Source organism: Falco cherrug, chromosome 4 (genome assembly GCF_023634085.1).
Source record: "Falco cherrug isolate bFalChe1 chromosome 4, bFalChe1.pri, whole genome shotgun sequence".
Classification (NCBI taxonomy): Eukaryota; Metazoa; Chordata; class Aves; order Falconiformes; family Falconidae; genus Falco; species Falco cherrug.
Window position 1 is genome coordinate 77,404,071 of NC_073700.1, and position 18,033 is coordinate 77,422,103.

General features: G+C 44.1%; 1 protein-coding gene across 7 annotated transcripts in view; it reads left to right on the plus strand.

Moving 5' to 3' along the window:
- The first annotated feature begins 16,428 nt into the window (after window positions 1-16,428).
- The window catches only part of PPP1R9A (protein phosphatase 1 regulatory subunit 9A), a 146,705-nt gene continuing 145,100 nt past the window's right edge, over window positions 16,429-18,033 (plus strand). For 3 of the 7 annotated variants that reach the window (XM_055706710.1, XM_055706713.1, XM_055706714.1), the window contains exon 1: window positions 16,709-16,974. The gene's annotated coding sequence lies outside the window, so the exon portion shown is untranslated. Of the gene's footprint in view, window positions 16,583-16,708; window positions 16,975-17,184; window positions 17,208-18,033 lie in introns of those variants that run through there. The other 4 variants (XM_055706715.1, XM_055706716.1, XM_055706711.1 and 1 more) reach the window with 3 other exon arrangements.

The following is an 18,033-nucleotide window of genomic DNA, read 5'->3' on the forward strand; positions in this document are numbered from 1 at the left end:
TCAAAGAATACCTAATACAAGAGGAGGACAGGTATCAGGTGAAGTGCACTTAGGGAACGTGGGGTTAGCAAACTGTTACGGCCTATCTTGGAGTCACGTTATTGGGGCACCCTTAGCCATGTACAAAGAGACCCTGCAAGCAAGAGGTGTGCAGTTTAAATGGGTAAGGTAGTGCTCATTTTGTTCCTGAATTCTAATATCAGATTTCCTACTGTATGTTTTAAAATGTCTTCATATTAAATTACTGCTCTGTACAGGTCTGGTGTTCAAAAGTAAACACAAGTGAAGAATATTTCCATGTTTTTAATGCCTAGAAGAGTTTATTCACTTCTTACCGTTTGACTGAGACGAGTGTTTACCCAGTTCTTAAATTTGCTACTAGCTTTATGCAGTATGTCACCTCGGTTCCAGGAGTGAAGGACATCACCAAAATTCTTCGCTCCTGTGACCAGCTGACCTAACTGACATTAGCTGGGAAAGAGGCTGCTCCTTCTCTTTCCTACAGTCTGTAAAACAGGCTCATTGTGCATGTGGAGTATTACAAGCTACCAAATGCTAATAATACTGCTGGGCTGCTTAACACTGTGTTCCCTACTGTTCTCTAAGCTAGATCCCTAATTGCTGACCGCAGACGCTAGGCAAGATGACTGTTAAAGGGGAAACTGAAGGCTTACTGCTGATGAATCTCAAGCACTTATCCTTTTGGCAAAAAAGGCATCAGGGCTGCTTATCTTGAAGGTCTGGGTGGTGCAGTGAGAGAGAATGTAATGATAATCATATAAGAGCAGCAGAAATGGTGGTGGTTCCTAAACATCTGATAGGAGACAGTGGAACAAAGGGCAGGGCTGATACAACTGCCATTTAATCACAGTGTGCCCAAATCAAACATTATCGTTTCCTGGGAGATCGAACAATGCTGAGTGCTTATTAATCACGAGAGCAGCTCTCTGCTGTTCTCACAAGTCCTCCAAAACCTGTCTAACTCAAGTGGGCGAGGATCAGCCCACCCATCACAAACTGGTGCGGCTTTATCCTACATACTGTATATTATCAAAAATGTTATGTCTGCTCTGAACAAAATGTCCAAGTGTGATAAATGTGGGCAATGCTCCAAGAAAGTGGGCTTGTCTTCATAAGAAAACTGTACTTAAAATCAAACTTTTAAGTTGGTTAATTCATTTTAATTAGACTAATCTACAGACCTGCATGAGACAGTCATTTTTTTGTAAATGTTGCTGTCATGCTCACTGAAATAAATGTTTTGTGCAGATTAGTGTGCTGCTAACTAAATTGGTCTGCAGTCACGTTAAATTTACACTGACTTTCTCCAGTAGCTATGGTTATATGCTGTGGTCTTCTTTACACTGGACCCTTAGTTCCCACTGTTCCATTCTACAAATGTAGGTGCTTTAGGAAAGCTTTCACTAAAGCAGCAGGCATCTTTTTCCCCCCAAAGAAAGCCTATGTTTCTACTAGGTTAGAGTACTTGTATAGCCCTGGCTGTTGAATGTACAGCCACACTCTTCTCAAACTGCATGTGGTAGGCTCCACTGCTGGAATTTATCTTAGTTTGATACAGTACAAGTCAAGAGTTAACGATACAGCTCCTTTATTGCTTGAAAATCTTGGTCAAACAATGTTAATAGAAAATTCACTCTTTTGTAAAGTGTACTATTTGAGTGGAAGGCAAAACTATCAGATGCACATTGTTTTTCTTGCCCATCTAAGGAAGGAATGTTTTCTCAGTAAAACTTCTGTTTGAAAAAATACAAGCATCAGCTAATTTAGAATTACTAAGAATCTGTTTACGGTGTGCTTATTCTCTGGTATCACGCTTGCTTGTTGGTCATCTTTATTTCATTGTTTTCCTATTTGACCTTCATTATGAGGTGAAATCTTCAAGGAGCTCTTAAAATGTAAACTAGCTTAGAAAAGGCACTGTTCAGAATGTTGCAAGAGTGGTTTAAAAGAAGCTTGTTACATGTCTAATATCAGTATACTGGGGCCAGTTTTTATCTGCAAGAATAGCAGTAGTCATTTCAAAATTAAAAAAAAAAAAATTAAAAGGAAGAGTGTGATTCCCAGTGAAGGGTAGAAGCATGAAAGCAGAATTATTTTAATGACCCAGCCAGACAGGTCTGCCAGCAGAGTCTTGCATACTTGTTTATGTAGTCTTGTGTAAATAAGCAATTAAAATATTATTGGTTTAAAGGAGGCAATGTATGTTTTATGTTGTCTTTTCCAATTATGCATGCAAATATATTTTACCTTACAGAAACCTTTGAGGCAATTATTTGAGAATTTGGCAAGAAGTAATTTAATGACCTCTAAGTAGTCCTTCAAACAAGAAGTCTCTATTTCTGGAAGTTGTTAAATCTATGAGATGTAAACCTAAAAGCGTAAGCGAGTAAGGTTAGGTAAGAAGGGAAAAGAGTAGACTTAGTGCTGAAATAGCTTGACTTCAACTTTTACAATGGTGGTAAGCAGCTCAAGAATTAAAAACCATCTGTCATTATTCCAGATACTGCTTGAACGGCTACATTCCTTTTTTGTATCTTAGGTAGATATTACAATGTGTATGACATAGCCCAGGATTATTTTTACTACATAAATGTCACAGCACTCTCCAAACTAGCCAGCTGCAACAAGGTATTTTACCATCAAATACCAACATAGCCTTCATGTCCATCCCTCTGCTGCCTTCTCCAAGTCTCTCCTCATCCAGGGCACCATTCTCTCTTCCTCGGCTGCTCCCTCTTCCCTGGCTGCCCAACCCCTTAACAGAACCAGCCACAGCTGCACCTTATCTACATCGGCCAACCCACTGCCCCTGAAGCCAGCCCGCAGCTGTATATTATCAATGCTAATTAACCCAGCTTCATTCCTCTACACATAAGCATCATGCTGTTTGTATCTCAAAAAAATACAAGGTCCTTCCTTTACCATACTGCTTTTTGAGGTAAACTTACTGGTCTCTTTTTTTTTAAGGAAAGAAAGGACTGCTAGTCCAAAAGATCCTAGAGCAAGTGGCAAGGTATCTTATTCAGGACCAAAAGGAGCACTCAAGAAACAACTGCGATTCAGTATGTTGGAAGCATAACCTTCCCCAGAACTGATCTGTTCCTGATTTCACTGAAATTAAAGGCTGTCTTCTGTTCAGATTTTGTAGCAGAGGAGTTAAGCTTGCAGGAACTCAGCAGGTGCCCTGGTGGCGATAGGCTAGTTAAGCTGTTGCAGAGTGACTCAAGCAATGCTGACTTAGGCTAAAAGAGGATCTAGTCCAGTAAGTGGGGTCACATTTTTGCACTTGGTAACATGGATGCGACTTATGCAGCAGTCTGCCAGGGATTTATACTGTGCACTTTTTCAAGGGACAAAATGTTCCCACAACGTATTGGGTTTGCGTGGCAAGGTTTTGGGGGAGTGGGGGGGTGGGCTTCAGGGGTGCCTTCTGTGAGAAGCTGCTAGAAGCTTCCCGTAAGTCTGATAGAGCCAATGCCAGCCGGCTCCAAGATGGACCTGCTGCTGGCCAAAGCTGACCCCATTAGCGACAGTGCTTGCACCTCTGTGATAACATATTTAAGAAAGAGGGAAAACCCCTGTCTAATAGAAACTGCAGCCAGGAAAACGAGTGACAATATGCGAGAGAAACAGCTCTGCAGACACCAAGGCCAGAGAATGAAGAGGGGCAGGAGGTGCTCCAGGTGCCGGAGCAGAGATTCCCCTGCAGCCCCTGGTGAAGCCCAAGGTGAAGCAGGCTGTGCCCCCTCAGCCCAGGGAGGTTTATGGTGGAGCAGATCTCCTCCTGCAGCCTGTGGAGGACCCCATGCCGGAGCAGGCTGATGCCCCAAGGAGGCTGTGACCCCATGGGAAGCCCATGCTGGAGCTGGAGCAGGCTCCTGGCAGGACCTGTGATCCCGTGGAGAGAGGAGCCCGTGCTGGATCGGGTTTGCTGGCAGGACTTGTGACCCCATGGGGGACCCATGCTGGAGCAGCCTGTTCCTGCAGGACTGCACCCCGTGGAAGGGACCCATGCTGGAACAGTTCATGAAGAACTGTAACCCGTGGGAAGGACTTATGTAGAAGTTTGTGAAGGGACAGTCTCCCATGGGAAGGACCACACACAGGGGAAGAGTGTGAGGAGTGCTCCCCCTGAGGAGGAAGGAGCAGCAGAGACAACGTGTGATGAACTGACTGCAACCCCCATTCCCCATCTCTTTGTGCTGCTCAGAGGGAGGAGGTGGAGAATTCAGCAGTAAAGTTAAGCCTGTGAAGAAAGGAGGGGTGAGGGAAGGTGTTTTAAGATTTGGGGTTTATTTTCCTCATTATCATACTTTGATTTGATTGGTAATAAACTAAACTAATATCACCAAGTTGAGTCTGTTTTGCTCCTGATGGCAATTGGTGAATGATCTCTCCCTGCCCTTATCTCAACCCACGAGCCTTTCGTTGTATTTTCTCTCCCTTGTCCAGCTGAGGAGGGGAGTGATAGAGTGGCTGTGGTGGGCACCCGGTGTCCAGCCAGGGTCAACCCACCACACACAAGCAATGTTACATGAGCTCTAGGAAGACTGAGTCCATGACTGTGTTTTGGGAGACTTATACCACTGTGTCAGGTCTTCCTGACCTCTCAAAACAAAGGCCTCAGGGAAAAATGCTCTGCTTGCTTCCCCTCCTTGTCTGCTTGTCCCACAGTGGCCCTGTATACCTAACCCTTGTTCGTGTGCATGAGTAAAGAGAAGAGAACAATACTGAGGGCTCTGCTCCCCTTGTGCGGGCAAGCAAAGCTATAGGCTCTGCTGCCAAGGGCACAGAGATGACCTCCTCCTTGTTTTCCCTGTATAGGGCATCCCAATGTGGGAGGTGCAGAAGCTTTCCTTATGCTGCTCTCTGCTCTGTCAACATGTAGAGCAAGACCACCGCACATGTGGTGGGATAAGATTATGCAACAGGAGGTGCTGAGTAGATAGCTTTCCCCTGTGGGTTTACTATGAGCTGTGATTAGCTCAACTAAGAAGTAGCGAGGGAAAAAAGAGAGTTCCTACACCTACATACTGTGAAGGTTATATCTTTTGTTTTTTTGTTGATGGCTTTTTCCCACTATACTGCAGCTATCTACATGGGCACAGCCCTCCAGCAGAACTCCTGACTTTGGTCTATATCCTTTTCCATTTGGTAAGTTTGAAAAAAGTTAAAAATTCTCATAGGGTTCTGGTCTGGTCTTCACTGAATTTGTTTGTAGAGGCTTGGTTAAACAAAGAAAGCATGTAAAAGTTAGCACCATCTCTGTAATTTTCTACTGCCTGCTGTTAGTTAAATATACAAAATAAGCTTTCAAAGTGTACACAGAAGTAAATATGGCTTAACCCAATATTTTTTAAGTCTTCTGCTTTTTTAGAAAATACTAGCTTCCATCACCTTGTTACCTCATACACTTAATTTTGCACAGGTTTGAAGTAACAGAATTGATTACACCTAAATAAGATATGTAAAATAAATAAATAATACAAAATTAATTCCCTTCTCCAAAAGCAACACAGAGCAAGAAGTAGTGCATGAGATGTGAACAGCTTTCTAATTAATGTGAATCTCTACTTTTAGAACATTTTAAGGCAGCATAGTCTGCAACAATTACTCTTACTTTAGTCTCTGTTTTGTGATGTTATGGTCTGCTCTCAGAAGGCCGAAAGTTAAACAAAGACTTTCTTAATCATGCCCAAGATTAGCACACTAATTAAAAAAAAATTAGTTCTCCTCTGGGGCATTTATTTTTCTTCTCTAATTTTGAGCCTTCCATGAAGAACACGGGCTGTTCTGTATGTGTTGTCTTTAAAATGTCTTGTGTTACAGATGAATCAGTTAGTGAAGAATTCATGACTCATTCCTACAAAAAAATTTCTTGAACTTCCCCACCTATGTGGCCTGAGGATCATACCCCTACTGACTTATCTCCTAGTGAACTTCCTCATTTCTTCAGTAAGAAGTTCTGAATCTTTTTGATATTGCATCCATGAGGACCTTGTTATTGACCTATCGCTGAAATGGAAGGCATGATCAAACTCAGAATTTCTAGCATTACGGTCTCCGACTACAGGGATGTCTGGTATGTATCATGGGTAATCATATATTCTGTGGTACAAAGTATTACAGGTAGTTTTAGCCTAAGAAATAGTGTGTATCTCAGTAATGGTATTAATTGCAGGTGGTTGGGTATTTCATTTCAAGTTTATGCTTTTCAAGCTCAATAGAAATGAAATGGAGAAGGCAAAAAGTTAAACAACGCTACGTGATCAGTAATTTCCATTCAGTGCTGAACCAAATGTTTTACATCTACCAGGACTGTTTAAGGGGGAAGGCGAGAGAGTGGAAGTAGGCAGAAGGTTGATCTTCTCAAAGTGCAATGCAGCAGAAGTCATTCCTTGTGATAAGATGGTCTGATAAAGCCAAGTTTTTAGTGAAAGAAGGCAGAAAAACAGAAAGGCCTCAGTGAGAAATGCCTGCTCACATTGGTTGCCAGACTGCAGACTACAAGGCAGAAAGGATAACTGCCATGTATAAATGTGGAAAACAGTATAAGCTTGTTTTTGCTCAAACTAAGCAATTTTTCTAAAACATATCTGCAAGAACAGACCCATAAAATTAAGGGAAGGGAGGGGGAGGGGAAGGGGTATTACTTGCACTTAGAGATCCTGAAGTGACTTGTACAGCCTGTCTTTTAATTATAATAGGTTTTTATCTTCTTGCTTCATAGTAACATGAGATGCACGCTGTCCTTTGAAGGATGCTTTACTTACCCTTTTGTACCACTACTGAACCCCAGTTTTACTCTGCATATTAGAAGAAATGTCCAAGTTGTAATATACCATTTGTATTTGCCTAAAATATCTTCTCCTTCTTCTGCTTTGCCCTCCCCCCCCCCCCCAACATTCTTTCCCCATTTTTTTTTCTATTGCCAACAGATAGTTCTGCTGGCTATTTAGTGAGTTCACTATTATAGCAGTGCTGAATGAAAGCTTCAGAAAATCTATTTAGAAGAAAAATTGGAAGTGTTTGGGGCATCTAAGAGCAATAGGAAATGCTCTGGGCAACATTCAGAAAGCCTGCCTAAGAATAAGTAATTCAGCCTTATGTGTGAATTGCCCATATTTCTACCTTTACAATATAGGTTCAAAGTCCTAAATGCAGCTTTCAAGCAATCCAGTGCTCTCTGCAGTTTGGGAGGTTTACAGACATTGCCTTTTCTAGCGCTTAGGATGGTTCAATATAGTCAGAAAGACTTTCCTCATTCTGTTTCCCAGTTCACAATGTTACTGAATATCCCATAATTTTTAAACATAATGAATTCAAGGAAGCTGTAGAATAATTTGATGACTTAATAGTCTTCATCCTTATAACAACCAGAATTTGATGGCTTGGTACAATGTAAATTTACAGTAGTTAAGACAGCAGAATTTAATTCAGTGTTTTCTCTTTGCAATGGAAAATACTTTTTCCATGATTTTTTTTTCTGGTAAGTTGTCTCCATTGTCCTTTAAACTTGAAACAGTTAATACACTAGGCCAACCTGGTGTGCCCTGTGTTCTGACACTTAGATGATTTTTATGTTGAGAAGTCATGAGGGGATCCTTGTTAACAAATAATCCATCCATGATAATGCCACCATCTGCTGTCTGGGTGGGAGGGAGAGCAATGAAAACCAGAAAAAGCAAAACCTCAAACTCCCTTACTTGGTGCACGCTCCCTCCAGCAATCCACAAATCTTACTCAGGCATCTGGCAGGGACTTGGCAGCTTTGCAGTTGTGGGAAGTGAAAAATGATCAGAGTTAAACTTATGCTTAGTATTCTGTTATTTTTTTACAAAGATAGTAAAATAGTAATGTGGTACCCATTTGCAGGCATGCGTCTATGTATAGCTTTAGATGGCCCCTCCAAAGCACTTAGAAACTGCTTAGAACATCATGTATGGGCAAACTGTAGTGCTAGTGAATTTAGGTTTGATCTAAACTCCCACTCTTTCAGCTGTTTCTGAAGACTTGGTGCACTGTGTTCTTTTTTCTTCTCTGAATGGCACTGTGCATTACTAGTAGTAGCACCATGAGTTACTACTACCACATACTGTATTAAATATCCATGTACTTTTTCCTTACAGTGAAATAATGGAAAGATTTCTTTACCTGATGGGATTGGTCTCCTCATTGTCTGTATTTGCTGTTGTAGAGCAGTTGTTCAAAGCTGATCGAGTAGGCTCTCCAATACAAGAGACTAGGAAAATGCTCTTTTCTCCTCCCTCTCTCCCACCCATTGCCTGTTGTTTCTGGGGGTTTGCCCTCAGTCAGTGCTCTGTGCAATCTGGGAGGAGCACTGCCATGCAAGCTCATCATTCCCTCATTGCTCTGCCTGAGCCACTTCCTTCCTTTTTCTTTTTAAACACTTCTTTCCCTGTTCCAGTTATGAGACAAGCTGGAGCTCCCATAATACAAAGCAAAACCATTTACCTACAGCTGGGATTTTTTGGGACTGATTAGATAGTATCTCCACCATACAACCTACCCCAACTGGAGCTGGTGATTTCATGCCTGATGCAAAGGGAAGACACTGGAGAAAATATTTGTGTTCTATACAGAGCTTCTGTACAGATATAAATATATGAAACCTCATTCTTTCTTTTTATTGGAATCTACATAATATCAAGACACTTACTAGCTAGTACATGATGCATTCCAATATTTTATTGTTCATGTGCCATTGCTTGCTAGCCTAGTTTTCATCATCATAGTCAAGGTATTAGTGTAACTCTTGAAGCTGCCTCTATAGAGGCATAGACACATGCAGCTACCTTACCTTCTTTTGTTTCAGTCATTTTATTCCCTATCTGAAAATTCCACTACATCCAAAACAGATAAATATAAAGGGTCGGGTTCTTCAGCTCATCATGCACTCCTTACAACTTCCCTCTTCTCAGATCTGACAGGTTGTTGGCAGTTTTGTACCCATCTGTATTTCCCTTCTGCCTCCACCTCCTCGCCGTCTATTCCTAAACACTGGTTTCCCTTTCACGCGGCACAGCACGAAACTAATGCAGACTGCTGGGTTGTAGGTCTTAACTAGCTTAGACCCCTGTAATGTCACTTTCCTTCCTTCACCCTTCAATCCTGCCCTCCGTCCCCCACTTCCTTACAGCCATTTTTCTTAGATGAAAAGATAGTGCTTGGAAGAGAGGTTGGTCATTTTTAAGAGGTGTATTACAAAGAGTAATGCCAACAGGAGAAAGAAGAAAAAATAGTTTTATGACCTCATTATAAAGAATTTTACCATAACTGTTGAATTTATGCAAAGCCCTTGGTAAAACAGTTAAAGTTCTCCATCCTATTTGTTCTTGGTCCTGCATCCCCTTCTGTTAATTTTGGCATGTTTGCTTCTATTAGGCTATCCAGCAGCCCGCTTGCAGTACCTGCTTTTGCTACCCAGACACTAGCACGAACAAATATTCAGGTCCAAGCCCTACTATCAGCTTATTTACTAAGTGCTCTTGTTATTGTGCTAAAGTGTGCATGAATGAATGAACGTGGTCACCCTTAACAGGGGGCACGTGAACAATCACTGGCCCTCTCAGACCTGAGTGCCATTCATCAGAGGCATCTTGGAGCTCTTCAGTCTCCGTCAATTCACTGTAAGGTTACAAATGGCCAGATCAGACGTACCTTGTTTGGTGAAAATGGATGGGCAGGTTGTGTGTAAATATACCTTTCCTTGGTAGCAAGTGTCCTGTTTGCCTCTGATTTAGAAAGAAACTTCTCCTCCTGGAGAACCAAGGATCTGTTGCCTAAACCATTGTGCAGGCCTATTCCAACACTTGCTGGTACACGGTACAGCTTCTCAAGTTCTTCTAGAGATGGGTCCCTTCCCTTCTGAGAGAACGTGCACCTACTTTGTTATTACCAGAAATATGCATTGCGTCAGAGTAATTGCAACGTAACACAGCTTTCCAGAATGCAACCCTTTTGGTGACGGACAGGAAGCGGAGCTTCTAAATAATGGCAGTTTTCATTTTCCAGCAATCTTGTGTGGACTTAGCCACTGACTTAACAGTGAAATGACAAGAGGTTCCCCTTGTCTAGCGATGCACCTTTTCATTTGTACTTACAGAGCTAATGGAATGTAACATTTCAGAGCAATAAAGAAACTCGGTATTTTTTTTCCACTCCAAATTGTTTCTCAGAAAGACATTGAAAGACATCTGCCACCAGTGAGCCACTGCCCCTCACATCCGACAGGGAGAGCCAAAGGGCTTCTCTCCGTGGACCTTGTACTGACGCGTTCAGTGGGTTCTTTTTATATTACACACTTGAAAGTTTAATATTAGACCTGTTATTCAGCATGTAGAGTTGTGATCTTTCTTTTCTCTGTTTTCCTGGTGGCTCGATGGTTTTGCTTGTTCAAAGCTGGCTACCTTCTAGCAGCTATTCATGGGTATTTTTGTCTTGGGCAATGGCCTAGATCCTTCAAAAGCTTGTCTCTTCTGCATCATGCAACTACTTGCTCTGTTTTATGCAAATATTTATGTAATCCTATTCCTCTGTAATTCCATACTGATTAATGTGAGTGTTCCTTCCCTTTCTTAAAGATGTCATTGTAAATTTGTGGACTTTGATTCCTTTAATTCTTATATTTTGTGTTTCAACATGATGGTAGTGCTCTCATTTTTCTTCTTAATGGTGTGATGAAGCAGTCACCTTAGTTCTCTTTCTCTTGCCATAGGTGCTATATTGTTAGCACAGGACTCTTATTTATAGACACCTCTAACTGGTAACTTGTATTTCTGCAGCGACAGCGGCACAGTGATAAGTTTTCTATGCTGTGGCAAAGAGCACGGCTTTTCCAAACCAACTGAATATTTTTAGCTGGCCTATGTTCATCATCTGATGCCATATAGAACATAGTAATTAGGTATTTAATGCTCTTATGCACTAAATTAAAGTTACTATCAAATCTAGCTTTAAAAGAGAATTTTCAGAGGGTGTATTAGCAAGACAGTACCTGTTAGGTAGGGGGGAAATGTAATATAAGTATGTGGCAAGTAACCAAGGTACGGGAAACTATGTTTGGTTCTGCATTCTGTAAGTGACAGATGACTTGGTTTTGAGCTAAACAGCTGTTTTCTCATTTGTATTTATTCAAATTACTACTTTTTTTTTTTTTTTAAAGGAAGAAGTAGAAACAAATTCCACTAATGCAACTGTAACCAGTCTGCATTCACGTTACCAGGAGGGATTGGGACACTCCTAGGATGGGAGCTCAAGCAGAGGCATATGCATCAGCTTCAGGGTGTGGAAATCCAGACAGTTTTCCCACTTGCCAATAAATTGCACACTGCAAGGCAGCAGTAGTGTGCTGTATTTTGTGAAGTCCAGCCTCTGTTTCCTTGTCCGAGAAGTCTTGCTGTTTTCAGAATGCAAGTATAGGCTCTGAAGTGCCACTGAATTCGAATAGTCAGTCAGTTGGAGAGGGTGAAAGCTGAACTTGCTGTCTTCTCTTCTTCATGGCACAAGACATTATTGGACTTGGCAAGGTAATTATTACTGAACTCAGCAAACAGATTTGCTTGTGTGTTATATACTGACAGTATCAAGTACACTTGTAAACTCTTGAGCATCAAGTATACCTCTCCCTCTTCTCCCAGTTTTCCTCCAGCTCACTAAGTGTTTTTTAAGAATAATAATGGATATTAACTGGACAAGAAATACTCTAGATGATGCTTTTGCACAGACCAGCAAACCCCATTATATTCTGTATTCTATATTCTGACTGTTAAGAAATAATTTCTTTTCAGTAGAAAATTAATTTTGTTATTTACAAGAAAGTATTTCCATTAAGAAATCATATTAATTAATAAATTATTATGAGAATCCCAACTATCTCTTATTTCTTCTTTTCTGGTTTGGAATAGTTTAATTAGTAACATTTCAAAGTCTGAATCTTTCTCATTGATGTTGGAAAAGAGAGTTTTCTCTACCGTGTATTTACCAATGATACTTATCTGATGAATTAAGGTCTGTGACAGGTACCATTCACCTTTGAGTATCTTACTCATTTTGTCGACTAATCTGTTTTCTGGAATGTTTCCCAATAATTTCCCCACCTGAATAGCTGAGCATGAAATATGAGTTTTGCCAGGGTTTGATTCTTAGTGAATTCCTAACAGACCTAACATTTAGTCTTTTCCTTTCCTGAGATCATGTATTTTCTGCAACTAGCTGGCATCATTCTAGCTAGGCTGCGCAACTAATAATTGTCTGTGTTCTGCTTAAATTCAGAGTTCAGTGGTGAGGGCCCATGAGAGAAAGCCGGGTGAAATACAGCTCTTTTGACCATTCTTAAGATTTCTAGCTTTTAATGTAAGCAAACCCACTATGTCAATGTAAGTAGTTGTATGCAGTGTCTAACTCCTTTCTTTCCCTTTTGAAAATTCTATTTTATTGTAGCCATAATTGTGCATTTCTTGAGCAGAATGTTTAAGAATGGATGTGAGTCTCCTCACTGTAACTGAGAAAAGGCTATTAGTAATCTGAGTTTAGGCCTTCATAATGCTAGTACTTGCCTTTCTGATAAACTACCAGAACATGCAGTTTTGTTATCGTTAACAGAGATTTTCTTCAGATCTTTCAGGACAGTTCTTTTTTTGATGCTATTCTTGAGCTTTCAAGTAGTTTGACATGTTCTATGTAAAAACAGCAGAATCTTCTGAAGTTGCCAAATTAGTGATACTAATGAGCTCCCATTTTTAACTATTAATGGCTTCCTATATGAAAGAATTATACTCGCTGCAATTACAGATTACTAACATTTGAAACTAAGGGTTATCAACTGATTATTACAGCTGTTTGCTGTTTATTTTAGTCTCCTGCTACTCTGGTACAGGGGAACCCTAACTTGAACATTCTTTATCTGCCAAGATGTATGTATCTTGTTCAGATAAGATATTTTTCTTTAAATTGGATTATGTAGTAAGAATTCATGGCTGAGTGTGAAAAAATAGAACTCAATTCTGTTTATGCTGTGGTATGTATAAAGAAGAAAAACCTCCTTCCCACCAGTGGTTTGGCAGGACAGCAGATACAGTCTTTCTTAGCCAAAGGTCAGAATAGGTAAATAGATTCCATTTGTACGTGTACATAGAGATATTATCTTGCAAGACTTGAAAGACACTGACAGGAGACAGATGATGGAATGACTTTCTTCTTTTGCCTGTGCCATGTGGAAAAACTTGCACTGCTGCTGTGCTGCTCAAATAAATTGCTATCTCAAAACCTGAGCGGCTTAGAATCATAGAACGGTTTGGGTTGGAAGGGACCTTAAAGACCATCTAGTTCCAAACCCCCCTGCCATGGGCAGGGCCACCTTCTACTAGACCAGGATGCTCAAAGCCCCATCCAGCCTGGCCTTGGACACTTCCAGGGATGGGGCATCCACAGCTTCTCGGGGCAACCTGTTCCAGTGTTTCACCAGCCTCACAGTGAAGAATTTCTTCCCAATACCTAATCTAAATCTTTCAGTTTAAGCACAGAAGTGGCTCAAAACAACCCATCAGTGACATCCAAACAGTCATGTTTGTAAGTAAATATAATCCACGCATCCAGAATAAACAGAAAATCAATTACTTTCAGTGCTGGAGGACTGCATCAAAACAGCATTTAAAGTGATGCTGTCAGTTTAAAAATCTTGGGTCTCTCTCCCTGTCATATAAGCAACTTCAGAATAATTTGAATAGAGTTGCTAGTCCAGTGCAAGTAAAATGACACTCCTACTCTATCATATGTAATTATTAAGCTGAACAGATTTAAAATTCCCATTGGTTGGGAAGCAGAGTAATTCTGTAACTTCAGTGAAGTTACTCTTAATTTATACTAACATAGTAAGGAAGCCCTTGGTCTCTTATCTTCCCTAAAGTATGCTGTGCAGCATTTTAATGTTGCTCAGGAATTAACAGAAATGTCAATCATGCTTTAGCAAGGCCTAAAAATACTTTCTAGTCAAATGGATTGTCGCAGAAATACTGAAAATGTAAAAGGACACACAATTCTGATATTTATAGTTAGCTGCATGGCCATACTCATACATGAAGAATCTGTCTTGAAAAGTGACATACCGATCAAAACAAAATACAGTTAATTATCCTAGAGACTATAATAATATTCTTTAACATAGACACTGTGTAAATAAGGACGTAGATCAAATTTTTTTTTGTGACTAGTAAGTTTGAATATCTTAGATGTCAGTGACCAAAGCTGAACCTTCTAAATAAGGTCAAAACTGTCTGATCAAGCAGCCAAAACTGCCAGTAGTTTCTAGAAATCTTGGCTGCTCTGAACCTGAGGTGGTATCAAAGGAATATGAAACTACCTAAAATAGTTTCACATTAGATCTTGTGTCAAAGCTGGGTATTGTCTGCTTTAATGGCTATGCTGTCTACTTACAACACATTTAAGGAGAACAAAAATGTCATTGTGGAAAGCTTAAGATTTCTTGTGTGCTGCTTCTATCAGCATCAGTGAGTGGTCTCGTTTTCTTACTTTCTACCAAAGTATAATATAGATATAGTTTGTACTATTCTGCCATGAAGTAATACAATTGTTTTCTTGGGTACGTTGTTTAAAATAAATTATACAGGTCAGCAGTGGCCATTTTGTTTGCAAAACTTCTGTTAGAAAAAGAATTTAATAATATTTATGGCTCTGGTTATGTAGATACGGTAGTGAATAGTTTCCTAATGATCTTTTAATAATTAGATGTGAATTAATCTCTTTAAAATTGCTTCAGTTGTTTCATGGTTGCTTGTGTCCCTTTTTTCATGTTTGTATGTGAATTATAGAACTCTTCCAGAAACACATCTGGTACATGCTAAGCTGTTCATCCACTCTGCATGCTTCGCCTAAATTCACAAAGGAAATAAAATGTTTAAATTTCTGCTTCATGTCTCTATTCTTCTTCAATGACACTTGAAGTTCTGTTAATGTAGTTTTATCTTCAAAAGTCAAGCAGCTCTCTTAAGTGTTCTTACAGCTTCCTATCTACAAAATCATACTGATAGAAAGGCACTGCCAGAGAGGTTAGGTCTCAGATCTGGTGCATTATCTGATGTTTAGAATTTAATAGGGAATATCCTGGTTAGTTGCAGTATTTTTAGTCCTTGTGCAGGGAATCACCCGTAGGACTTCTCATCGCAAGCAGCTGTGAAAGAGTTGTTCCCTCATTCTTCTGCTTTGGGATATGGTCTCGGAAGGGGAGCATTCTGTAACTGCTTTTGAAGCTCAGGTGCTGCCTGTATCCTTGCTCATTCCATACCTCATGTGATGGCGTTTTCTCCCGGCTGGCTAGCCTGCTTTGGCACGGCAGTGCTCAGCAGCCCGCAGGGCAACCAGTAGCCCGAGGGAGGCCACGGCAGCACCAGCTGGTTGCTGGCAGTGGGAAAACCATTATTGAAATGTCCTTGTTCCTGGCCTCTTGCGTGTATATTTATTAACATGCTGTTTTCCAAGATTTGGTGTTTGCCTGTCAATAATAACGCACTGGGTATTTTAAACTTCATTGAGGTAAGCGTTTCAAGCTGCATATCCTTGGTGCAAATTAGATTAACTAGAGATTGACACCTGTGAACACTTGTAGTAGTACACAGTACCCATGCTTGTCTCATTAAAACTAATGAATTAAGTTTGTGAACCTATATACCTAATGTCTTTATTTTCAGTGACTGCTGTCTTGGTTTTGTATGCATAATAATTAATTTTCAGACTTGCAGCGCACATCCCCAGGCCATTTTCTGGATATTTATGCAATTAGTTTAAATGAACTTTGCTTAGGAGTTGCCATGTGATTAACAGTCATTACCTTCCCGGATTGCCAGTTTTACAAATTACCTAGAGATTTCACGTTCCGCAATTAATTTTTCTTATTCACTGCGTAAAGCCAAAGCATTTTTGTGGTGAACTCGCCCAGCTATCGGACCAGAAAGGCGCGCTAGCTGCGGCTGTACCCTAAGGGCAATCCGCCCTCATCCTCCGGCCCTGCCAGCAGCTGCCGGGGCGAGCCACGGTCGCGGAGCTGCCCCGCGGCTCGTCGGGGTCCGTCACCGGCGCGCTGCCCGCCCGGGGGGGGCGGGGTACGCGGCTGAACAGCGCGGGGGGGCGCGGGCCGGCTCCCGCTCCGCAGCCGGCTCTCGGCGCGCCCGGCGGGTTGCCCGCGGCGGGGAGAAGCGGGGCTGCCGGCGGCGGGCCCGGCCCCCTCCCGCGCGGGGGCGGGCGTGCTGCCCTCCTCGGAAACGGGCCGGCGCCGAACCGGCCCGGTCCTCGGGGGCCAGGCTGGCAACGAGCGTTCCCGCGGGGAGGGGCGTGAGGGAGGGGGCGGCCGGCGGGGCGCGGCGGCGGAACCGGCGCGGGCAGCCCGGGCGCGGAGGCGGCGTGGTCGCGGCTGGCCCCGGCCTCCGCCGCTCGGCGGTAACCGCCCGCGGCCGGACTGCAGCGGGAGCGCGGCACGCCGCTTCCCCCGCCCCTCCGGCGGAGCGAACCACTGCGGCTCGCCGAGGAGGTGAGGCACCTGTCACCCGCCGGTGGCGGCGGCGGGCGGCCCCGCAGCGGGTGGTGGCGGCGGCTGGGGGCGCGTCCCGCGGCGGGGGCGCGGCGGCCGCGCCGTGGCGGAGGGGCGGGCGGCGGGCGGGAGCACGGATGCGGCGGGGCGCGGCGGTTCTCCTCCCCCGCGCTGCCGCCGCGGGTGTGCGCGCGGAGCCGTGTCGGTGCCCCAGCCGCCGCCGCCGCCGCCTGCAATGGCGTTGAGGCGCCGCGGCGGTTGCTGCCTCCTGTCAGGCGGGCGGCGGCAGCGGCCGTTCTCCACAGAGGCGCCGAGCCGCCGCGGGCCGGAGGAGGAGCGCGGGCAGCGCTGAGGCGGGAGGCCGGGGGAAGCCCGCCGCGGCTCTCGGCTGGGTAAGGCGGCGTGCGCGCTCGGTGGGAGAGGCGCCGGGCTCCGCGGGGGAGCAGCAGCCCTGTCACCGGGCTTTTGTTTCCCGGGCCCGGCCGCGCGGGGGCGGCGGGCGCCTGCCCGGGCTTTGCCCCGCCGCAAGGTGCCGCCGCCCGGGGCCCCGCTTCTTCAGCCCGCCGGCGCTCGCGCGGCCGCCCGAGGAGCAGCCGCCGCAGGGGCTCCGGCGCTGCCCGTGCGGGTGAAGTTTATCGCCTTCTGCGGGAGCGGCGGGTCTCCCCGGGAGCCGCTGCCGCTGTGGCCTTTTCGGTGGCCCGTGGCGCTCGGCGCCCCCTGCGCGGGGGGGGGGGGCGGGCGGGCGGGCGGGCTTCCCCGCGCTGCTGCGGGCACCGCGTGTGGCGGCGGCCCCGGCGCGGCGGGGCGCGGGCTGGCGGAGCGGGGACGGGCGGGAAGGGAGGGGGCTCTGGCCCTCGGTGGACCCCGTGCTGCCCGCCGGGAGCGGCCGGGGGGCTCCGCCGCTCCGGCACGGCGGCCCCTGCGAGCCCCGCGGGCCGGGCGTGGGAGCGGATCCAGCTCCCGGCTCCGTTTCTGCAGCTCCTCCTTAGCACCTGGGAGAGCCTGGAGGTGTCTAAAACCGCTGCCCATGGCAAGGGGCAACTTTCTCTGTCTGGGTTTCACTTTCTTCACCGTGTCAGCTGAGGATGTTAACTTCGGGTGCAGTTCTTCTGATTCCCTCGAGCTGCTTTTTAATTTGGCTTTCTGAGTGCATTATGTTTGATGGTATTTCTGCCATTATGCCTCTCTGAGAGAGCAGGGGTTGGCTTGCAATGCTTCAGGGAAGCAGAACCATCATGTTTGTTTGCATGGGTTACTTTGTAGTTAGATGTAAGTAACTCGGAGGTTTGATTTTGGGGATTTTTTTTAAAATTATATTTTTTAGAAAAGCTCAATAGCGCAGAAGTAGTGTTATTTTTCATGTCCCATTGCCTTTCCTTTGCCTGCATGTTTGTGGCATGATACAGTACTTTGTGAGCAGTAAGATGCAATAATCCTTTCTTTCACGATGG